Here is a 25,309-nt window from a genome sequence, read left to right as displayed (position 1 = left end):
GGTTTCTTTGAACTTAATGAGCCAGTGGGGGTGATCGCTGTTCGGTAGATTTATCTACCGAACGCAGGGACAGTAACTTGGGGAATAAAAGTATATAGTTTTGTCACAATAACCATATAAATAAATAAAATATAAGGAATATCTCCAGATATTCCGTAAGAGCAGACTGACAGTGGGCTAGCATCTGCCTAAGAAATTCTAATCAATATAGAGAAACCTTGAAGCATTGAAATAATCCACCAGGACCATTGGGTCTGTTCTTTTCTTTCACCTGCTATTTAGTTCCCTAAATATATACCTCCACCCTTATCACCATACAGGTAATCCAATCTCTGGTCCACCAAGATCAATCAGGATTTCAGCCAGGTAGAGCGCAGAGAGATTAGCATGATATTGGTGTTTAACCTCATGAACTCAGCTCGTTACACTCTCCTTCTCTTCGCTAACATGGAAAAACTATTCAGCTGGGTAGGCTGGAAATTTTTGCAAGCCATTTTATTGTCTAGAATAAGTACTTGGATCAGTGCAATGTACAGTGACCCAAAAATAAGGATTCATATTATTGATCTGTCTTGGGTAGGCACCAAGGCAGCTCACTCTCCTCACTTTTGTTTATCCTGACATTTGAGCCGTTGTTAATGAGGCTTACAAAGTAAGACACTAGAGCAAGGGTATATGAGGACTGCAGAAAGGTAGTTTGAGCTCAAAGTCACTGAAGACATGTTATTCATCAGCCAGAACGGCCTTTTCTGAAAGGGTTTTGTGCTTGACAAAGATCCAATTGGGGATTGAAACGTTGCTGCATTTGTTGTGGTTTGCCAATAAATTTGCTGCTTAAAGGGGCACTCCAGGCACCCAGACCACTTTTGCCCATTGGAGTGATCTGGGTGCCAACTCCCTTAACCCTGCAAGTGTAATTATTGCATAAGAACAATGCTTTCCTATGGGTAGGTCTAATGCGCACACGGCCATTGCCACGCATGCGCATTAGGTCTCCCCCTGGCTGACGTCTGCGGGGGTGGAGTGTGGGCGGAGCCTGATCCAGCACCGAGGGACATCGCTGTTGGATTCAGGTAAGTCACTGAAGGGGTTTTAACCCCTTCAGCAACATATTACTATCAAGTTACTCACTTTCTTAAAGGGACACTATAGGCACCCAGACCAAGTCAGCTTATTAAAGTGGTCTGGGTGCACTGTCCCAGCACCCTTAACCCTGCAAAACTAATTAATGCTGTTTTTTATAAAAAAAAAAAACTTTTTTTTATATATAACTACCTCTTAGACAGCCACTGGTGGGAATTCTTGGTTATTAGGTGACTTTGGTTGCCTAACTGATGCTGTACATCCTTACGCTTCTGCAACTTACCTGGGTCCAGCGCCAAGGGACATCTTAGATGTTTCGTTTGCTTGTATACTTTAAAAATAGAAATCCAGGGCACTCACTTATCAACTAAACAGCTACTTTGATGCTGACAAATTTGACTAGTTTTATTAAAAACACCTAATCTAGGCAAAAAATAATGGGGGTTTAGTTACACTATATGATCATACATTGCATAAGCCTGCCACAAACGTCAATGTACCCCATCTTTGGCAGGTCCTACTCTCACTGCCAACTGTCTACTAAATGAGCTACTCACTTGGGGAAATCCTTCCATCTCGAGTTCTCTGCAGTACAAGTAGGGTCCTGAGATGAGACACCTGTGACAGGGGGCGGTGCAAAACCAAGGAGCTGGCTAGACTCCTAAATATATATGGGAACACAAGGGGCTGGCTGCACTCACCTAAACATGCTTAATAGGGTGCTGCTGGGGGCCAATAAGTACAGTAAAAATAGAAATCCAGCGCACTCACTTATCAACTAAACAGCTACTTTGATGCTGACAAATTTGACTAGTTTTATTAAAAACACCTAATCTAGGCAAAAATTAATGGGGGTTTAGTTACACTATATGAAATCCAGCGCACTCACTTATCAACTAAACAGCTACTTTGGTGCTGACAAATTTGACTAGTTTTATTAAAAACACCTAATCTAGGCAAAAAAATAATGGGGGTTTAGTTACGTTTGCACCGCCCCCTGTCACAGGTGTCTCATCTCAGGACCCTATTTAAGCCTTGTACTGCAGAGAACTCGAGATGGAAGGATTTCCCCAAGTGAGTAGCTCATTTAGTAGACAGTTGGCCGTGAGAGTAGGACCTGCCAAAGATGGGGTACATTGACGTTTGTGGCAGGCTTATGCAATGTATGATCATATAGTGTAACTAAACCCCCATTATTTGTTGCCTAGATTAGGTGTTTTTAATAAAACTAGTCAAATTTGTCAGCATCAAAGTAGCTGTTTAGTTGATAAGTGAGTGCGCTGGATTTCTATTTTTACTGTACTTATTGGCCCCCAGCAGCACCCTATTTAAGCATGTTTAGGTGAGTGCAGCCAGCCCCTTGTTTGCTTGTATACTTTGCCATGAACTGTCCACTTTCCCTGGACCACTTACTTTGTTGACTCCTAATACCGAATTTCTAACAGGCCTGGCTTCAAATTCATGGAGTTTACTAAGTCAGTAAACGTTTGCTTCACATTCCAGCACTTCACTCAGGGGAGTATCTCCATTGAACATACTGGCTGATTTTGAAAGATCATAAACACAGGGAAAATGCCTGCAAATAGGCATATAAACCCTAAACAACATTTTAGTAACTCCAACACACCTTGGACATATCAGGTATATGGCCAATTGGGGGTTGATATGGATAAGGTGTTTACAGATTAACAACGGACAAAAGGTTTTCATTCTTGCTCGTCAATCTTCCAAGATACTAAGTGTGATCTACTAATATGAGTGTACTGTACCCCAAATATATCCATCTGATCTCAACTGCATGACTGATGAATGTAGGAGATGTTGGACAGGTGTCAGAACTATGTGCCATATTTGGTGTAGTTACCCTGTACTTGTCCCGTTGTGGTGAGTAGTCCACAAGACACTCAACATTGATGTTGGAAGGGACATCCCCTCCAACTGCAGGTGATGTTTTGAAATTCAATCTAATTCCAGTTACAATAAATCTACTTTAGAACCCTCACTAAATGTGTCTAGGATGCTAAACCCTCCAGCAAGTGTAATTACAGTCCAAGATAATTGATGAAGGTCAGAAACTTTTCAAACAACATGGCTACCCTGGACTGATTTCCTCTACATATGGGGATGTCATTAATGGTTGCCTACCACCTACTTGAGAGCACTGGTGAAAGTTGAAGCAGACCCCAACCACTTCTCCCCATGTTCCCCTTCATTATCTCTTCCTATCACCTCTCTACCTATTCCTACTCCTTTTAACTTATTCCCTTTAGTCATTGGTTTTCTCATGGCATGTGATTACTTATATATAATTTGTCTAGCACAACGGGGGTTATGTCTAAAACATTTTGTGTTTTGAAAAGTGGTCTAAAGTACTAAAGTGGAGCAATCACCACAGAAACATAGAATTGGTAACTTTGATTCTTTATACAGGTGTGCTCCATTTTTAAGACAGATATTACGATTTTGCAATTCTTATGTCTTTCTTGTTTTTTACCTTAAATTGTATTTTTTCTTAAATAAAGATGGTAAAAATTAATTATACTCATTTATCAAATGCTCATTTGGAGTGTATTTACTTACCTACTAACTTACTTGAAAAGTTTATAAAATGTCTAAAAGGAGATCATTTTGAATATTATACACCTATAAAATGAAGATTTAAAGAATTCATGTTTAACCCCTTAAGGACCAAACTTCTGGAATAAAAGGGAATCATGACATGTCACACATGTCATGTGTCCTTAAGGGGTTAAAAAAGTGTGACATCCAGTTAACTGAATATGAATTATTTCACGATGAATTGTACTTAATCATGTACCTGTATCGTCATCACATCACTAATATAAAAACCACAGAGACCAGCGCAAAATGAAAAACGTCTTTCAAATAGACCTTTATAACAGAAGTTCACACATCGATAACCTGTACCTGGAAATCATATATTGACAATCCCTCTCACCTAAATCTCACAACAATATTACCGATTAACGGTTTGTAAAACTCAATAGGGTTGCAGAAGGTTCTGCGATAAAAATATTTACATTAAAAAGGATCATATTTCTTATTTGGCATAACAGTAAAAATCATAAATCTGTCTTTAGTGCATTCATGACATCTTTGTCGGTTGAGATCTAAATAAAACCTCATTGTTCATGGAATTAAAAGGAAAATACAGCTCTGCACAGTGATAAAGTAGGTCAACACCTAATGTAAGATAAATTCGGAAAAGCAAGTGGAAACTAAAATCTATACACTACAGAACTTCCTATTCATTTGAAGTAAAACACAGACTAAATTATATACGGTATTTTTCCAATTCCTTTGATACCTGGAAATGACCTTTTTTTCACCAAAACAAATGCAGTCACTGACTTAAAACCAGTATGTACGAGGAGTGTGTGTATGTAAGAGTATGGGGAATAGCTCTGCTCAATTCATTTAATTTATTTTAAATTGATTTGTAAATACATGCATTGTTAGTTTTAGCACAACCAATAATTGTATTTACTAGAGACCCGTATAATCTCAGTAATTAAGACTATGGCTAGTCATTGATATACTTGCCAGCCTTGAAGAGGAACTAGGACCTTTCTGGAATTTACGCCACTGAATAAAACTATAAAAGTCACCGATAACTTTTGTTAATTTTTTTTAATGAAATACTCTGTTTTCCTTTAAGTTTATATTAAAGATTTTCAGGGTTATCCACTAATGTAAGGATTTAACGTGAATTCAAGGGGAATTTCAAATTTAAGGCCAGACTAGCTGATCTTAGAGAATTTTTCTAGTTTGGCTATTTTGACCTTAAATCAGAAATTCACTTTGCATTTGCCTTGCATTCTAATTTTACTGAATAACCTTGTTAGCAAATGACATCAGTACCACACAAGGCATAGTCAGAGAAACATTGTTTAATTTCTCCTCTTCACTGAATGCATTTTCTGTGCAATTCTTCTAATAAATCTTTTTTTGCTGACAATAAAACACAGCAGGAGATTATGTTAGAGCTTAGTGACAGGAGTAACATAATATCTGCCTGAAATACAGAGAACTAGGAATTGTCACCCCCTACCCATATGGGGCCCCGTGGAGTTGTTGGGAGTGAAAATAGCTCAGTGACAATGCTTCAGATATTACTGGTAGTTACTGGTTTCGTTAATATTTGTAGATGCAAATAGACTTAATATCTCCCTGGCTTCTTTGACAACTTGCTTCTCATATGCTGTCTGTCCTAATATTTATGGTTCTGAGGTTTTGCCCCTGAACACGCATGTATATCCAATATAATTTAGAGGCGTGGAAGGTTTAAAGTGGTCAACAGTGGTTTAAGTATATTTATCTCTTTATGAATGAGATTACATTGCATGGAAAAGTCCTTACGAGGGCTTAAAGTTTGTTTTTTAAGTTTGTTTTAGTTTTTTTGCAATCTGGTAATTTTTTTATTTATAAAGTTGCAATGGGAATTTAGCCTTTTTTGGGGCTGGAGAAAATACGTTTTAAGAAATCATCTGATAGTAAGTTTTACATGAATTCAGTTTATTGGTAGGCAGGGTAATTTTATTGAGGGGTGGCTTGTGAAAATTATGGGGTCCCTATTAATTTTATATAATAGCCCCCACCCGCTGTCTATGGGTGTGGGCATTGGGAGCAAACTAAATCTCCGCCATTTTATTATTTCAATTATAGGTCCCCTGGGGTGACAGTGGACCTTAAAACGGTCAATATTTATCAACCATATTAGTCATTAGATTTAAATCGAGGCTTACGTTGGTAGTTTGATAAATAATAATAATGTTATAATAATAAATGTCAAATATCACTTTGCTAACTAGAGTATTCTAACCTTTTAATTTTTTTTTTTTAGCATTTTTATGACTCAGATTAATGTGAAAAAGTTATTACTCACAATCCTGCTTCAGAAAAGTGGGTCAATCTCCTGGCAGAATTTAGCAATTTAACGCATTCAAAGTGAATCCCTGGATTTTTTGGCTAAGAAGCTTAGGTTTATTACACATTCTCTGTTTAGTGTTAAAGTACTTGAATGTTTAAACTTTGCTTAACCTTTGGTACCACTGAGGATTGTCATAATCTTACAAAGGCTCATACATTGTTCAACTATTATCATGGATACTATGCTATGTTTTAGTTGAATTTCTGGTTATTATTATTATAATTATAATTATTATTGGTATTTATATAGCGCCAGCTTATTCCGCAGCGGTTTACAATACAAGGGGAATTTACCAAATGAGACAATAACAAAATGTAACAGGAACAATAATTGTTGAGGTCCCTGCTAAAACGAGATTACAGTCTAGAGGAGGTGGGCTATAAAAACACAATAGGAAGGGTATTGAGAGAGACAGCAAATATACATGATAGAAAAGTAGCAGAAATGGAGGTGAGAGTGGAGAATGGCCCTATGGGAGAGAGCAAGAGGAAGGTTCAAGAGATAGAAGTTACTCTTGGAGGCCATGAGCATTCCTGAAAAGATGGGTTTTGAGGGACTTCTTAAAGGATTAAAGACTGGGTGAGAGTCTGACAGGCGTAGGCAGGCTGTTCCAAAGGAAAGGAGCCGCCTGTGAAAAGTCTTGCAGGCGTGAATTTGCACTAAGGGTGTGAGCAGCAGACAGGAGAAGGTCACCAGTAGAACGGAGAGACCAACTTTTTTGACATGCGCTTTTCTGGATTTTTTTTTTTTTGATATTCTGTCTCTTTCTGTTAAAACTAAAACTTTTACCATTAAAATTGTAGACTGACCATTTCTTTGTCAGTGGGCAAACATTCAAAATCAGAAGCAGATCAAGTACTTTTTTCCCTAACTGTATTTTACCAAGACTGGTTGTCATATCAGAGTGAGCACTATTAAAGTGTCAAACACCCTCCCTATCAATCAATTAACAAACTAACACAGAAATTAACTACTTTGTCTAATTGCATATATATATAGACCACTTCAGTCGGAGAAGATAATACAACCCAACTAATAAGCACTGTACTGAGAGAGGCATAAACTAATCCAGGGTTGCCCAAAAGGTAGATACTCCGATGTTTTAAAACTACAGTTTACATGATGCTTTGTCACTCTAAAGAATTCTAAAAGGAATGCAAAGCATCATGGGAGTTGTATTTCTACATCATCTGAGGATCCATGTTTTGTGCACCCCTGAATTGAACTAAAAAAAACTGTACATAATCGTCTGATTATATACATATAATCAGACGATTGATTCACAGATTCTCTGACAAAGTCCTTCAGTTTTAATTCAGTTTAACCAAAATACTCTGCCTTACGCAAGATTCATGTAATAAGGTAAACATTTCTTGAGTTGCAATTAATATATGATCATATTGTGTAAGAGTGCAAAGTAATCTGCTTGTTATGCTCCATCACAAGTGTTGCATTTACATTTGATGAAATGATTTATGTCAGGATACTGGAGAATCCAACACACAGAAAGGAAAACCCAAACACAGCTTACAAAAACTCACAGTATAGGTATTCACATTACTTAGTATGACCAGACTTAACGTAATACACACTTACAAGCAGCTGGGACAAAGTCAGCAACAGTCTGAGGTCAGTGATTAGAGAGACAACAGAACTATAAGGAAAGCTTGGGTCTAGCGACACATAGTTCATACGATCAAACAAAGGCGAGTGCAAAAACCAAGCAATAAAATGTACTTTCAGGTAGCAAGAATCATGGCACGATCAATGCTAGACCAGTGAGTTTATATAAATGCCAAGGAACTGCTGTTGGTGCCATAATTGCAACACCAGAATGTGTGTGAAGTATGTTACTGGAATGATGTGGGAATGTGCGTGAATTATGATGCTGGAATGATATGGGAATGTTTGTGAATTATGTTACTGGTATGATGTGGGAATGTTTGTGAATTATGTTACTAAAATGATATGGGAATGTTTGTGAATTATGTTGCTGGAATGATGTGGCAATGTGTGTGAATTATGTTGCTGGATTGATGTGGGGATGTTTGTGAATTATGTTACTGGTATGATGTGGGAATGTTTGTGAATTATGTTGCCTGAATGATGTGGCAATGTGTGTGAATTATGTTGCTGGAATGTTGTGTGAATTATGATGCTGGAATGATGTGGGAATGCTTGTGAATTATGTTGCCTGAATGATGTGGCATTGTGTGTGAATTAAGTTGCTAGAATGGTGTGGGAATGCTTGTGAATTATGTTACTGGAATGATGTGGGAATGTTTGTAAATTATGTTGCCTGAATGATGTGGCAATGTGTGTGAATTATGTTGCTGGAATGATGTGGGAATGTATGTGAATTATGATGCTGGAATGATATGGGAATGTTTGTGAATTATGTTGCCTAAATGATGTGGGAATGTTTGTGAATTATGTTGCTGGAATGATGTGGGAATGTTTGTGAATTATGTTACTGGAATGATGTAGCAATGTATGTGAATTATGTTGCTGGAATGATGTGGGAATGTGTGTGAATTATGTTGCCTGAATGATGTAGCAATGTATGTGAATTATGTTGCTGGAATGATGTGGGAATGTTTGTTAATTATGTTACTGGAATGATGTGGGAATGTTTGTGAATTATGTTGCCTGAATGATGTGGCAATGTGTGTGAATTCTGTTGCTGAATAACTCATTTGAAAATAAAGCAGTAGAACAGCATAAAAAAGGACCTGACAGCATTATGCTTCAGATTTGCTGCAGAAATCACATATGGCATCGCTTGTCATTCCTGAGCAGCAGGCAACTTGAGATATTCAAAAGAAATTATGCTTTGATAAATATCTGACAGCTTCCAAAATAAAACATTTTCACTCATCTTTATATCCACTATATTTTGCTAAATGGTAATCCAGAGCCTGTGTGCCTTTGTTATAGGGAAATATTGAGTAGAGGGATACGATGGCTATAATGACAAAAAGGGAACCTTCTTCATGTCGTACTCCTCTAGGACAGTCAAAATGTACTTAATATCCCTAATGTAGTTATAACATTTAATTACTAGGTATAAATAGACTTTCCAAAGATCACGCCATGCACCATAACCAGTACAGTCCAATGAACAGTCCACCTCTCACAATATTCCTAGTCAAACCATTTAACAACTTTTTATTCCTTACTGTAAAGAATCCCTTTAAGAACAGGAAGGTGCTCACTAACTGGGAGTGCTCAGCTGACACTACACTGCTGGATTTAGTTTAGGGGCGCTAACTTACATATTGGTTCAGCTTGTGTCTGGGTGTCTAAGCACCATAACACTATAGCGGGCACTAATGGTTATGACATTTGGAGTGTTCTATGGGCATACGGGGGTGGGTGGGACCCTGCCTTTATAATCTTGGGCAGAGGGTGAATGATCAGCTTGACCCAACACGTTGACATCCATCTAAATTCCTTCATCCATTTAATATCTAAAATCAGTATTAATCTCATTCAAAATCTAGTAATAGGCTCCTGAATTAGTACTGATGTCTGGCATTAGCTACATAATCACATATGTATAATATAACTATAGCACCTCATTTATTAGTTTATCTGTCCATGAGATTTTTGTCTTTCTCCAAATTTGCTGATAGTTGACTACCAGTAGTATGTACCCTTTAATGGATTTAACAGTTGTATGTACCCTTTGGCCCTATCACTTTATGTCTTGATAAAGTATATATAGCATATACAGAAACATGTGGTTACCTAGAAGTGCATTCCCATTGTAGCTGTGTTTTGAAGTCTGATAATAATAAATACCATGAGTGAAACAATAAAGGTGCTATTTTTTTTTTTTTTTTACGATTCTGAAGTGCTGTGTTAACCACTCCAACCACGGAGGGCTGTACATAATGAATTCCTTCACCAGATAATTTCAGATCGGAACTAGATAAAATGGCCCATGAAGTTGGAATTTAAAACAGTCAATTAAATTAGGTATGAATAACTATGTATAATGGAGTTATAATTACGGTTAGTTTTGACTCATTTTCCATTACAAATTTGTACCAGGTGCCTATAATATCCTGTTAAATACACAGTTCATGTTTTTTATTTGAAATGTTAGATTGTTATAAAAGGTTATAAAAGATTGCTACAATAGCAATAAGGCACAGCATTTGCTCAAACCACACAATCCAAATTGTGTCCTAATCACTTCTAGGAAGATAAGTAAAATATAGTTCATATATTATAGCAAGGTTCATTCACTAAAATCTAGCAGTAGTTAACACCTTTTGTCACTTGTTTTTAAATATTGGAGACAAGTCACTCAACTTGATATCTGGTATTTAGAAACACACTTTAGTTAGTTAAAAGGGGCATGCATTAGTAGACAATTACTATTTTAAACCAGCAAGTGAACACCTTTAAATAAATCTACAAATCAAAATAAAGCAGAAAAACTTTGATAAGTATTTAATACACATTCATAAACTTTCTACTAACTACAACTACAAACGGATTGCGTTATTAGGTGTGACTCTCATCTAGGGTAGTTTCTTCAGCCCCCCTTACCCACCCATCCTATTTTAAGACTACTCCACTAATGACAGAACCAGTGTATCATAGTGGAGCAGCGGGCGAGAGAACCTTGACGCCAAGCCTGCTCTGTATGAATCACACGGATCAGACTCCCTCTGTTCATGATGTTTCAAGGTGAAGAGATCTTCCAACTGCACATCTGTCAGCCATGCCCTATGCACTTTTCCAGCATTCCTAGGGATAGCAAACTGATTGGTTAGATCAAGGTCCCCATGCAGGGGCATATTAGCCGCGAGGCAAACAAGGCATTTGCCTTGGGCAGCATTTTTCAGGGGGCGGCAAAAAAAGCCGCTCCCAAATGCCCAGGGCAAATGCTTTGTTAGCCTTGCGGCTAACAAGGCATGCTGGGCTGCCGGCGGGCTGCTGGGCAGTGCGGGTGGGTGGGCGGGCGGGCTGCGAGGGAGCACTTCCTCTGAGCAGTCTGCTCAGCTCCCTCGCGCGCCGCAGAGTGAGGCTGGGAGCCGGAATATGACGTCATATTCCGGCTCCGCCTCCCAGCATCACTCTGCGGCGCGCGAGGGAGCTGAGCAGACAGCTCAGAGGAAGTGCTCCCTCGCCGCCCGCCCACCCACCCGCACTGCCCAGCAGCCACTGGACCACCAGGGAGACAGATACCCCCCCAGCATTCCCAAAGGTAAGGAGGCTGGGGGGGTTAAATTAAAAAAAAAAAAATGTATTAAATATGTGAGTGAGTGAGTGAGTGTGTTTGTATGTCTGTGTATGTCTGTTAGTGTGTCTGTGTGTGTGTGTGTATGTCTGTAAGTGTGTGTTTGTTAGTGTGTGTGTATGTCTGTAAGTGTGTGTGTATCTGTTAGTGTGTGTGTGTCTGTTAGTGTGTCTGTGTGTGTGTATGTCTGTAAGTGTGTGTCTGCGTGTGTGTGTATGTCTGTAAGTGTGTGTCTGTGTGTGTGTGTATGTCTGTTAGTGTGTCTGTGTGTGTGTGTATGTCTGTAAGTGTGTGTTTGTTAGTGTGTGTATGTCTGTTAGTGTGTGTGTGTGTCTGTAAGTGTGTGTGTGTGTATGTTAGTGTGTTTGTCTGTTAGACTGTGTGTGTCTGTTAGACTGTGTGTGTGTGTCTGTTAGTGTGAGTGTGTGTGTGTATCTGCTAGTGAGTGTGTGTGTGTGTGTTAGTGTGTGTGTGTGTGTTTCTGTTACCTAGTGTATGCGTATTTGTCAGTGAATGTGTGTGTGTGTGTGTATTTAGAAGGCGGGACGGGGGAAGGGTTGGGTGGGGGTGGCGCGGGCGGGGGGAGAGGGTTGGGTGGGGGTGGCGTGGGCGGGAGGGGGGCGCCTGAGTTTTGTCCTGCCTAGGGCAGCACAAAACCAGGATACACCGCTGTCCCCATGCAGTTGGTGTGAAAAAAACACAAGAAAGAAGAAGCAGGTAAATAGGAAAAAAAAATTCATATTTACCTGCTTTTTCAGTCTTCAGATTGAGGCAACTGTCTCATTCAAAGTTAAAGCTTTTGAATTAGACATTTGTCTTAAGATGATACATGTCCCTTTAATAGCTCAATATCATATGTCATTGCGCCTGGACACACACCATATATAGCCTTCAGCGTAACATGCAATAGCAAATCCTAAGCTTTCAGTTTCGTAGAAGAGTTGAACAGTCTGTGAGTAATTAGTTTTAATTTACCCCACTTAGATTTATAAGTCTATAATATAGGTGAATCATCAGTATTAATCATTTTTCCACTACAGAAAAATGATACTGCTATTCATTATATTCGATGCACACAGATGGCTCATTTTTCAGAAAGATATTACTGTTACATATGCAAAAAGAAAGGTCACAATGAGTCATCTACACAGAGGGAGTACAGGTTCTTGTTAGTTTCATTGTCCATGGGAAGGCAAGCAGGGGTGATCCTATGAGGACCTCTTTCATTATGCAGTAACAATATAGAATTAGCAGGAGCCTTTTCATTTTTCTGTTTTTGTGGATAAGTCAGACTTACTTTAAGCTAGAGCTCTTTAAACATCTTGATCTGAGACATAGTAATTTGTCTGTACAAAAATTGCCAGGGACTTGTCTTCAAATCCTGTGTCTCAGGCAATTACTCAGAACATGATTACAGTACGTGATGAAAAAAAAAAAAAACTTGTGTATTGTGGTGTAGACATCAATGCTGTGAGGATACCCCAGCAGAGTCTACTTTTCACCTTTATCATGGGCAATGGCTTAAAACATTGCAAGTTTCATTATTCATAAATTCATAAAAAAAAAAAAAAAAGTATTTGTGGCAATCCACAATTAAAAATATACTGCCGCTGAAATCTGCCGCCACAAGTGATTGAATACAGTCTGCAGCCAATGATTTATCTCTAATCATCACTCACATGCACACAGAATTCCCTTGACAACAAGTACATCAATAAGAGTTAAAGGAACACTATTAGTCTTGGGAATAAAAAAGCTGTATGATGCCCTCCCCAACACAATTAAAGTGTTAAAAACCCTTCAAAACTAACCAGATTCCAGCGCTGAAGTCTCTTGGTGCTGGTACAGTCTCCACTTCCTCCAACCTCAGCGGAGAGGAGGGTACATAATGCAACTAATTAGCAAGCACCACTTGCACATAAATCTTTCTCCATGGGAAGATTCCTCCTTTGAGAGATTTAAAGATACTGGACCTCCTCATGCACAGTGTGAGGTCGTCCAGTACATAGCCACTAGAGGCAGTCTTAACCCGGCAAAATAAACATTGCAGTTTCTTCAATGAGATGAAGTGGTCTGAGTGCCTATAGTGAACTTTTAACATATGTACCTGTCAGTTTTGTTGCAAAAAAACCAAAACAAAAGAATCGAAGTGGTAAGGACTAATGACAATATTTGATGTAAATAAAAATCCATTGATCCATCCTGCCTTGTGTCAGCTGTTCAGGCTGCTAGTTGAGTGATGGTGTGAAGAATATTTTTGTTTTATACAACAGATCCTTCAATAACTTGAGCATTGTTTGAAAACCACAGCATCATTTGGTGTTGCTGACTGTATCTTTCTATGTTTTTAGCACATATTATCTCAAGCTGGCTTCTTGAACACGATTTTCCCATTCACCAAATTTCAATTATACAGAGCACTTTCCTCTGCTGAAACAGGAGATTTGCAGCATGAATGTGCATTTGTCACCTGGTTCTCGCTATAGTATATTACATCACAGTTGTTGACGCAAGTTTACCAGCATGGTATTTCAGTGCATTAAAATCTACTGTAAAACAGTGTGTTCATTTTCTTCTATTTCAGAAAGTCATTCTTGCTGAAACAATATTGCACCATGTAGATACTATGTCATGATCTTAAAGGGATACTCCAAGCACCATAACCACTTCATTAATTAGAAATGGTCATGGTACCTGCAGTCTGTATGTAAAGCATGCCACTGTGAAATGCTGTACATACAGAGATTAACCCCTCTGCTGCTGGATGTGTAATTCCACCTTTATAGGCAGGATAGAGATGTCATTACCTAGCCTAGAATTATAGTTCTGGGTTGCCAATGTTAATTCTGTTAAAAAAAAACACATTCTGGTGCCAGAGTCCCCCATCCATGCGGCACCTGTCCTTTCATTTGTCCATCCTCCCTGACTTCCCTCACCCTCCGGCAAAGAAGATCTATAGAATTTGGCCTCTGGATTATTATTATTAGTAGTATTATTATTATTATTGCTATTTATATAGCACCAGCTTATTCCACAGTGCTTTACAATAAGAGGGGAATTTACCAAATGAGACAATAACAACATTTCACAGGAACAATAGGTAGTTGAGAACCCTGCTCAAACAAGCTTACAATCTAGAGGAGGTGGGGTATAAAAACACAATAGAAGGGTATTGAGGGAGACAGCAAACAGACATGGAGGGAAAGGAGCAGAACTGGAGGTGAGAGTGGAGTGTGGCCCTTTAGGAGAGAGCGAGAGGAAGGATTGACAAATAGAAGTTACTCCTGGAGGCCATAAGCAATCCTGAAAAGATGGATTTTGACTGACTTCTTAAAGAATTGAAGACTAGGGGAGAGTCTGACAGGGGTAGGCAGGTTGTTCCAAAGGAAAGGAGCCGCTCCTGAGAAGTCTTGCAGGCGTGAATTTGCACTAAGGGTGCGAACAGCAGACAGGAGAAGGTCACCAGTAGAGCGGAGAGACCGAGAGGGGGCATACCTCTCGGAATCAGTGAAGAAATGTAAGAGCGGCTAGGGTGGGCTAGAGCTTTATAGGTAAGGGTTAGTATTTTAAATTGACACCTGTAGGGTACAGGAAGCCAGTGTTAGAATCGACAGAGGGATGAGGTGTGAGAGGAGCAACAGTCCAAGAGATTGAAGAGTTAGGAGAAAAAGGCCATGATCAACAGTGACAAATGAAGCAGAGAGGTCAAGAAGAATTAGAGAGTAAGGTAGGTTTTAGCTGTTTATTTTTTTAAAGGGACACTATAGTCACCAGAACAAGTACAACTTACTGTAGTTGTTCTGGTGAGTATAATCATTGCCTTCAGGCATTTTCATGCAAACACTGCCTCTTCAGAGAAAAGGCAGTGTTTACATTGCCCCTAGGGACACCTCCAAGTGGCCACTCCTCAGATGGCCACTGGAGATGCTTCCTGGGGCAGTGCTGCATAGTAGGCAGCACTGCCGTTCAGCGTCTCCACTCTCGGCATGGGGAGGCTGCATTTTGCTCATAGAGATGCATTGATTCATGCATTGATTTGAAGAAGTGCTGATTGGCCAAAACAGCATTTGGCCCTGCCCCCATCCAGCCTCCTTGCCGATTTTAGCCAATCCAATGCTTTCCCTATGGGCAATTCTGATGAGGTCATCAATGAGGCAGATCGGGCGTGGGGCCAGTGCCAGCGGATCCGTACAGTGCTGGAAATAAGGTTAGTTTTAATTCCTTTTAAGGGGGTTAAGGGAGGGCAAACCACCTAAATGGTAGGTTTAGCACTATAGGGTCAGGAATACATGTTTGTATTCCTGACCCTATAATGTTCCTTTAAGTTTAGGGGCAGACCAGCAAGACAAGGGTTACTTGAATCAAAAACAGTGCATTATAAAAAACACTGTTTTTTGGTTGGAGTAACTCTTTGAAATGCCTCATATAGATTACAAAATGCAAATGTATCAAACAAAGAGTTTGATATTGTGCTTATTAGCAATGCAAAAAAGTAAATCAGAATTTCAAACCAAAATGTGTAGAGAATTACTGCTTGTTAATTATTCCATATTGGATTATCATGGGTGTGAGATATTCACATTAATTAAACTATGCAAATGAACTTATGCATGATTAGACTGTTAATTAATGTTTTTCAATTTGATGTTAACGCTTCTACATTAAGTAAAACACAACATGTATTTTTAAGATGGATGTTACTTTATCATATTACAGCAGTTCCATGTTTTGTTTATATTTGGAATAGATACTTCACTTTAACCCCTTAACACCGCAGCCAAATGTACAAGTTGTGAACGAAACAAAACGTAAACAAAACCTGGCATTTGCGCTATATGTCTGTCCAACCGTAATTCACCTCTTTCATATTAAATGCACCCCCCCTTATTATATATCATTTTATTCAGGGGAAACAGGGCTTTCATTTAATATCAAATATTTAGCTATGAAACATAATTTAATATGAAAAAAATGGGAGAAAATAAGATTTTTTTTGATTTTTTTCGTTCTTCATGACATTTTAACTGTCAATGTCATAATACTGTTTGCTTTTACTGCAATAAAATACACATATTTGTATTCAGCAAAGTCTCACGTGTAAAACAGTACCCCCTATGTACAGGTTTTATGGTGTTTTGGGAAGTTACAGGGTCAAATATAGCGTGTTACATTTGAAATTGAAATTCGCCAGATTGGTTACGTTGCCTTTGAGACTGTATAGTAGCCCAGGAAATAAATTTACACCCATAATGGCATACCATTTGCAATAGTAGACGACCCAAGGTATTGCAAATAAGCGATGTCCAGTCTTTTTTAGTAGCCATTTGGTCACAAACACTGGCCAAAGTTAGCGTTTGTATTTGTTTGTGTGTGAAAAATGCAAAAAACGCCAATTTTGGCCAGTGTTTGTGACTAAGTGGCTACTAAAAAAGACTGGACATACCCCATTTGCAATACATTTGGTTGTCTACTATTGCAAATGGTATGCCATCATAGGGGTAATTTTCATTCTTGGGCTACCATAGGGTCATAAAGGCAACGTAAGCAATCTGGCGAATTTTAATGTGAAAAAAATTAAACACAAGCCTTATATTTGACGCTGTAATTTTTGAAAACACCATAAAACCTGTACATGAGGGGTACTGTTGTACTCAGGAGACTTCGCTGAACACAAATATTTGTGTTTCAAAACAGTAAAAAGTATTGCAGCAATAATATCGTCCCTGTAAGTGCTGTTTGTGCGTGAAAAATGCAAAAAACGTCACTTTTACTGGTGATATCATGGTTGTAATACATTTTACTGTTTTGAAACACTAATATTTGTGTTCAGCGAAGTCTCCCGAGTAAAACAGTACCCCCCATGTACAGGTTTTATGGTGTCTTGGAAAGTTATAGGGTTAAATATAGTGCTAGCAAATTAAATTCCCTATACTTTCGGCATGGGTGGTCAGGCAGGTCCCGCTAATTGTAATTAATTAGGATACCTAATTATGTAAAATTATTACATAAATATATGTGTAGAATTAATATATGTATATATATACATATGTGTATATATACGTATATATATATTTTTTTTTTTTCAATATTTTTATTTATATATAGGTATATATATAGTGATATATACGTATATATTTATGTATATAGATATATATATTATTTCGTTATAAGTGTATTTTGATATAAATATATATATATTAATATCAGAATACAGTTAGAACGAAATAAAACACATCTATATATTTTTTAATATTTTATTTTTAATTATTTTTTTTATTTAATTTTTTTACGTATTTACATATTAATTTTTTTATATTATTTATAAATATATATATAACAATAATTATATATATATTTAATCAGTATCAGTCTACGTGTAATTTGATATTAATATATATATATAATTATATATATATTAATATTAAAATACACCTAGACGGTGTATGTGTATGTGTGTATATGTGTATATATATACTTAGATCATATATATATAATATATATATATGATCTAAGTATATAATTTATTTATTTTTACACTGTTTTAAAACATTTTTATTTGATTTTCAGCCAGCAGGGGGACCAACTGTCATTACAGTTGGTCCCCCTGCTGGCAATGCAGCAGGCAGCTATACCGGCCATGTGATTGTGAGGTCCTCGCAAGGACCTCACTCTCACATGGCCGGGAGGGCTCCTGGAGGGCGGACGTGCCGCGGGGGGCTCCCTGGGAGTCCCCCGAACCGCGATCGCCGGCGTGGGACCGCCAGCGACCGGGTAAGTTACTAAAAACCGGAGGGCGTACTATTACGTCCGGCGGCGTTTAGAGCCGCTTTTAAAAGGACGTAATAGTACGCCCTCCGGTCTTAAGGGGTTAAAGTGACACTCCAGAAAGCAAAACGATTTCATTTAAATTAAGTTGTTATAGTGCCCGGAGGCCCCTCGTGGTACTCTTATATCAATGGGCTCAGTGAAACACTGCAGCCCTTGTGCTGTTTTCAGCACCCCGGCTTCAGAAGTTTCACTTTCAGGAAGCACGGAGTCCCTCTGGGCAAGGACACTGCTGATTGACTGAGAGTGGTCGGCTGATGCTCTCAGCCAATCAGTGACTCTCCATTCTCTAAACTGGGTTGAAGAAACATACCTTTTCCAAGCTACAACTTAGGGGTTAAACCATTCTCAAGCTGTTTAAGCCCTTGAGGTAAGAGTGGCTCCAGGGGCCTCTTGGCACCATAACAATTTAATTTAGATTAAGGTGTTTTGGTGCGTGGAGTGTCCCTTTATTGGGTCATCGGTAATGATTTCATATTAGATCTAGGGTCACCCACTACCATACACTGACAGCCATTGTATGGAAGCATTTATCTCTAGGTTTTCATTAGTGAAGCAAAACTAAAATTGCAAGAGTGCAAGAGTAATGCATGTAGTGGAACCAAAGGGTTTAAGTCATACTTTGCATTGATTGGACCTGTTCTAGCTTTTTGGCTCAGAGTCCGGAATGTTAATGATGGATTCTGCACTCTCTGAGTATTGCCTAAAGCCTGGACAGCTGCCGGTACTCTGAAGATCACACTGAAAGCAATTGCTATTTATTGTGGTTTACAGATGGGGTATCATGTCTCAAAGTCTGCTCTCAGTAAGTGCGAGATCTCTAATATCCAATCTATAATAATTGTAAAAAAAAAATGCCACGAAAGTTAATATGAGGAGATCCTGAAAAATTATACTGTTGGGTACTCGGCAACTGATATTTATTGTTTCTAAAATAATTGTTATAATTATAATCAATAATTTGATGATTTCAGTGCTGTAATATTGTACATATTTGCAATGACTGTACTGCATGATGACATCCATAGAAAATAAGATACTGTGATAACAGTTGCACTTAAATGTAATGCTTACCACCAAGTGTGATTTCTAAAATATATGAACATTAATAGCAGGGAACACTGTACGATTTGATATAATGTGCCTAATAAAGCTGGCATTTGGTGTAAGTTAGGAATTATTTTGCCATGGCACTAAGTACACGTTGCTTAGTTTCAGGTCTCAGAAAACCACAGCATATGAGGTTTTCAGGACATCTCTGTTATTATATAGCAGAGCATCACAAAAACAAGAAAATAGCTCCTTCATGGAGGAGACGCTTTGACAAATGGCACCCCAATACTTCATAACCAAACTATGCAAGGAAGAGAAAGGTATAAGAGGTTAAAGGGATACTCCGAGCATCAAAAGACCTTTATTGGAATGATGTTGCAATTGTACAAGGAGGTCCCAGGCACAAGCTTCTATGAAGGGTTTAACAGAACGGTTTAACCTCAAAGTTTTAAATACAGTATCCGATCACTCTGACCCTGAATTTATGATGTGTGGATCAGGAAGAATCACACCAGGCACTGCTAATAGGCTGAAAGCATCAGTTCACACCCAGTCTGGAAGTTGCCGGGTCTGAAAGATTTTGGAGTAAAAATATTTCTTTAACCCCTTTCTGGTAAGTCAGAGCTTAAGACGTCCTCGCACCAAACAATTTACGTCTTATGAAGTTGTTATGGTGTCTGAAGTGTCCCTTTAAGTGACCAAATAATTGCCTGTAAATGTGTGATAATCAGTAAATAGCTCTCTAGTTGTCTAGCACATCAGATATTCAGCAAAGGGTGAATATTCTGCTATTCTGTATGTCAGAAGGATGCATGATGCTGTTGTAAGCCCAGCATGACAAGACATATATGAGTGATTTCAGTTAGGTTGACCTATTTAAAAGGGAACTTCTTACTTTACACCACTGAGAATCACCCATAACTTATGTTAACTTTTTTAAACATTTTTTTTCATTAAGAGATACTCTGTTTCTATTAAATGTAAATTAACGATTTAGCAAATTACATCATAAGCCAGTTCAGACAAGGCAAAGTGAGGGGAAACATTGCAAAGGAGAAGAAGAAATAGAAACATTGTTTTATTTCTCATTTTCTCTGTGTGCGTTCTCTAATCTGACTCCCAGGTGCGTAGGGCGGCACTTATAACAATGCTTGACAGTGATCTAAGAGGGAGGAGCCATGTTGAACGATAAAGAATGGTTTTCTACATTTATTTTTCACACTCACGTGGTTTACATGTATACATAGTTTTTAAATATAGGGATAAGTAAACACAATATTAAAAATCCTGGGAAGTCACAGGTCTCATTTAAGGCTAAAATGTTGCCAGGTTTTATAATCTTTGCTGGGGTAAAACACAGAGACAAAATATCGGTGTTTCAAAGTGATTCTTATAGTCTCATGAAACAGGAAGTAACATAATATACAATTTAGTTTTCATTGTAGTAGTTTCGTGGCTACCTACAAGACTCAAAAGAAAATGTGTAATGTAATTTAAACTTGCAAGGCAAACTATACTGTCCACAATACAAACATGTATTCATGACACTATAGTGTGAAACCAGGTATTTAGGTTCCTGGTCCCCCTTAGATCGCAGTAAAAAGGTGTTTAAACTTTTTTTTTCCATGCAGCGCCGGTCTTGCCATGGCTGGCCCTGCCTGGCTCTGCCTTCATGGCTGAGATAAATCTTGATTATCTCAGCCAATCAAATGCTTCCCATAGAAAAGCATTGGGAGACTATTGTGCTGCGGGGCAAAACGCCCTGTTGCGCCAATCAGCATCTCCTCATAGAGATGCATTGAAATGGAAAAGGCAGTGTTTACAGTGTTCAGTCTGCAGGGACATGCTATAGACACCAGAACCACTACATTAAGCTGTAGTGTTTCTGCTGACTACAGAGTCCCTTTAACTTGTACATAGAAAGAGCTCTCCTAATGGAAGGACATGCACACTTCTATACTTTCAAAAAGCCGCTTCAATTCACTAATTGTACATACACGATAGTCAGGTATGCAGCCATACCCCCTAATCATGTATTTCGATTTTAGCCATTTTAAATTAAGTTAATTTATTGCAAACACATTTTGTTTGCAATGGCCGTCAGTTGGTTCTGCCATGCTAGTGTCGGCTCAGCTATATTAGGGACAGACAACTGCAAATGTTCTCTGGGTAACTTAGTTAATGTTCTTAGATTTGTGGGTCATTGTACTAATAATTTCTACGTGCTCTATAGCTAAAAAACAATCCTTAAGATTTCTATCAGTTTGTATGTACTACGTTATTCAGACAAATGAAAGAGCTTTTTTAGATACAAGATATAATGGATGTTAAATTAGTTGAACTAATTTTACATCTACTATTTTATTTACTATGTATAGACCTACAAGTATTTTCAAAGCAATAAGTCTATAAAATTGCATTAACCCTTTTGTAACCATACCTGTATTGGAATATCTTAAAAAAAAACTGTCTCCAAAGAACAAGTACTCACCCTTATGGCATTGCATTTAGGTGATTGCAGTACTGTTATTGACAGTATTTAGGATCACCCAGTCCCTAAACCAGTGTCCACATGTCCCTCATGTACTAGTACTACAACCTCACAAACAGTAGTACAGTGGAGTGGAGGTTCCAGATAACTACAATTTAATTTTCCCTTTCTTTCCACTGTCCTTCCAACAAATCCCTTTAACGTTTCTTAATCACTGTGGCTATGAATGACAAAGAGACACAACGGTACATACAGACACTGCCCCAACTTTATCTTTAGAAAAGTATTATATATTATACCGGTCTTACAGTGATTGTGAGTGACAGAGAATTTTTGGGGTACAAATAAAAACTGACCTAGCTGCTCTATCACACCCACAAACCTATAGTCCACCCACCTTTAAATAAATGAATAATATTTTATATGATACTATAATAAAGGACCCCTTATCTATCTATCATATACAGCAACACCCCAACAAATAAATATATATTTGAGATGTTTCCTTGTTGCTACTATTTATACACTAATCGTTATAGGCTTAAACTGTAGAAATAAATGTTTTCCTCAAATTTCCAACATTGTATTCATTCTAAATGACAAAATAAATATGTATAATATGTGTCAATTCACTAAGTAAGAATTTAGAAACTATGCCAAAATTGCTATAGACTCTCAGGGTGAAAAAACATAATTAGTTCTTCAGGAGTTTAGAAGGTTGAATTTAATTAACACAGCACAAGCGAGAAAGAAAAGAAAACAAATAAACACAACTATTTAATGAATGTAAAACAATCAAAAGGTAAATAAATTTGTATTATGAATTAACCTCAGTTAAGAGGTTAGTTGTAATTATATTGCTTTACCAGAACACCGTGTTTATTGAAAGCTTCTCAGGTCTTTCACAATGGCAAAAGGAAATACTATTTTGTAATTCCTATTTACTAAATATCAGTAGAGTCAGCAACAATATATTTTGTAAGAAAGGAATACAGTAATTTCACATCATTTCCATTTAACCTGAATCTTATGAATTCTTTCACAGCACTAGCCTCTAATTTGGAATCAAATCTAAAATCTAACCAGATTACATTTAAATTTGTCAATTCTTTCCTAGCTGAGATGTACACCATAACATGGAAATAGTGAGCAGGGGATTTAAAAAAAATGCCTCTACTGTTGGCATAATGTATACAGCAGGGAAACCACCGTTAACTGCTCAGCACCAAGTTCATATCTAATAGGGGAGAAGATCTAAATCACTAAATCATTTGCTACAAAATATATACAATGAGGCGAAAGAAAAATCATTGTTCAGAAGATTCTGCACCCATAAAATATATTTTCAACACTTGTTGAAACTCTATCTGCATCAAGCATTATAAGTCATATTATTATGAAATAAAATATTCTTGAAGAATACATTAGTTAACTCACCAACTGAGTATTACATGGCTCTAATGAGACCTAATGAAAACCCCAACTCGTCAAGAGCCTATTGTGGATGAATTAATTTACCTGTAGTACCCAGGCTTCCTCAAACTCCGGCCCTCCAGATGTTGCTGAACTACAACTCCAATGATTCTATGAATGAAATAGATAGGCTGAGAATCATGGGAGTTGTAGTTCAGCAACATCTGGAGGGCTGGCGTTTGGGGAAGCCTGGTTATACCTATACAATGCTTTAAACAAAACATATTTTAATCTCAAGCATAACAAATCCTCAGTCCTATATTCTGTTTTAATTCCTGCTGTAATCCTTAACACAAATTAAACTAGTAAGTACACTGACCCACTGTATACGGATGTAGAGCTGGTGACAAATTAACACATGCAGGTTAAATCTTTCACAGCATAGGAAACCAAACGACCTTTAGTCTGACAGAGCATCAAGGGAAATGTAGTTCAGAATCACTTGAGGTGCTAAGGTTAATTTCTGCTTTATTACATTAAATTCAAAATGGTCCAGCACAGGTGGAAAGTAGAAAAATTGATTTTATTCACACCACGAGAGGACATTTTGATCTTTAACTTTTGCAGTTGCATTACATTATATTGCCAAACTGACACTCTAGTCTATGACATATTGGCACCACAAAATCCAATAAAGAGGACTGTAGTCTATCAAATAACATACTGCTATTTCCAACAGCTGGAATTTGTTTGACTGTATTTGTAAGTATACATTAAGTTGCACAAATAAAGTGCATTGAAGTAAAATTTGGAAACTACACACCATTAAACAATATTCAATATAACATTGAACATCACCTGTCGTGCTAGTTTCTGTATGGAAAAGATTTAGCAAGTGACATCACAGTCCTGTTCAGTTCAGGCACAGACAGGGTACACATTGCTGATGAGGAGAGCAGAAACATTGTTTGTATTTCCTCTTGCACTACAATATTCACAATGATGCTCAAGAGGTAGTAATGGTACAACCAGACTCAGAATGAAAAGGTGTGGATTTCTATTTTTAATTTCATTTTTCCGACCTCAGATACACATATTTTCTAAATATAGGGAATGAGTAAACATAATGTTAAATATCCAAGGTGACAGTTCCTCTTTAAATAAACTAAGTGAATAGAAGAACATAGCTAGTTTTGTCATAATTTAACACGATTCAATTTAAAAAAAAAACCAAAATCCAAATATTAGAAGAGAATATCATCTCTAAAGAAAAATAGGAAACCTACAAATATATATTATTAGTATTTGGTTTATATATTAACTGTGATTTCTATTGTGTCACATTCTTGTCAAGCACTGAAAACAATATTTTCACGACAGAATAATATGTATAGGTGCGTGGTGTGATATATGTATATATATATATATATATAAATACAAAAATACCGGCACTCCAAGGTTTTCATTCAGCTAGGTTCTATATATATATAATGCATAATGAAATACTATCTGTCCTATCTGTAGTCCTTAAAGGGGCAGTTAATTCTATCTGTCCATATATAAAAACTTTCATAAATACATGTCAATGCACAACTTATGCGCACTGATACCCACACACAAATGTGTCTACAAACACAAAAAGATCTATTTTACAGCCTAATAGCTTGTAGAATGAGATAGCATGCTATATATATTTATACACACACACTCACACTGTACAACATGCATACAGTACCTTCACTGCAGCTGCAAGAGCTGTTCTTGTCGTCCTCTATATCATGACACTGACAGCTCTATACAACATCAGACACCACAGCTTCCACCTCCCAGTCCCGCATTAACTTTTTAGACACTCCTCTAAATTAATTAACCTTTTCATTACCATGGGACTATGAATGCACAGTCAAAAGTCACTCAAGCTGTTTAGTAAACAAAATTACACTAAAGCTATGTATTTGTACAAATGTTAAAAAGGAGAATTTAACATGAGTTAAGGAACACGTACATTATCATTTAAAGCTTAATATTTTTATTCCTTCCCTTCTGCACCTAATTTATGTATGTTGCTTTGTACTTAGTAAACCTACATTAGAAATTCTTAATTATATGATAAAAAAAAATAGATCTGACTGGTTATTATAAAGATGTGTTACGCATTATATATCTTACACTTTAAAGGGAAACTATAGTGCCAGGAAAACAAACTCGTTTTCCTGAGTCAATAACAGGGGAGTAGAGT

General features: G+C 37.5%; 1 protein-coding gene across 1 annotated transcript in view; it reads right to left on the bottom strand.

The window, feature by feature from the left end:
- The window catches only part of PRKCQ (protein kinase C theta), a 114,766-nt gene extending 89,904 nt beyond the window's left edge, over positions 1-24,862 (bottom strand). The window contains exon 1 of the mRNA XM_063448281.1: positions 24,806-24,862. The gene's annotated coding sequence lies outside the window, so the exon portion shown is untranslated. The remainder of the gene's footprint in view (positions 1-24,805) is intronic.
- Between the last annotated feature and the right edge of the window lie 447 nt (positions 24,863-25,309).

This window comes from Pelobates fuscus, chromosome 3 (assembly GCF_036172605.1).
Source record: "Pelobates fuscus isolate aPelFus1 chromosome 3, aPelFus1.pri, whole genome shotgun sequence".
Taxonomy (NCBI): domain Eukaryota; kingdom Metazoa; phylum Chordata; class Amphibia; order Anura; family Pelobatidae; genus Pelobates; species Pelobates fuscus.
Note: the sequence above shows the minus strand (reverse complement) of the source record. Positions and strands in the feature narration are given on the sequence as shown.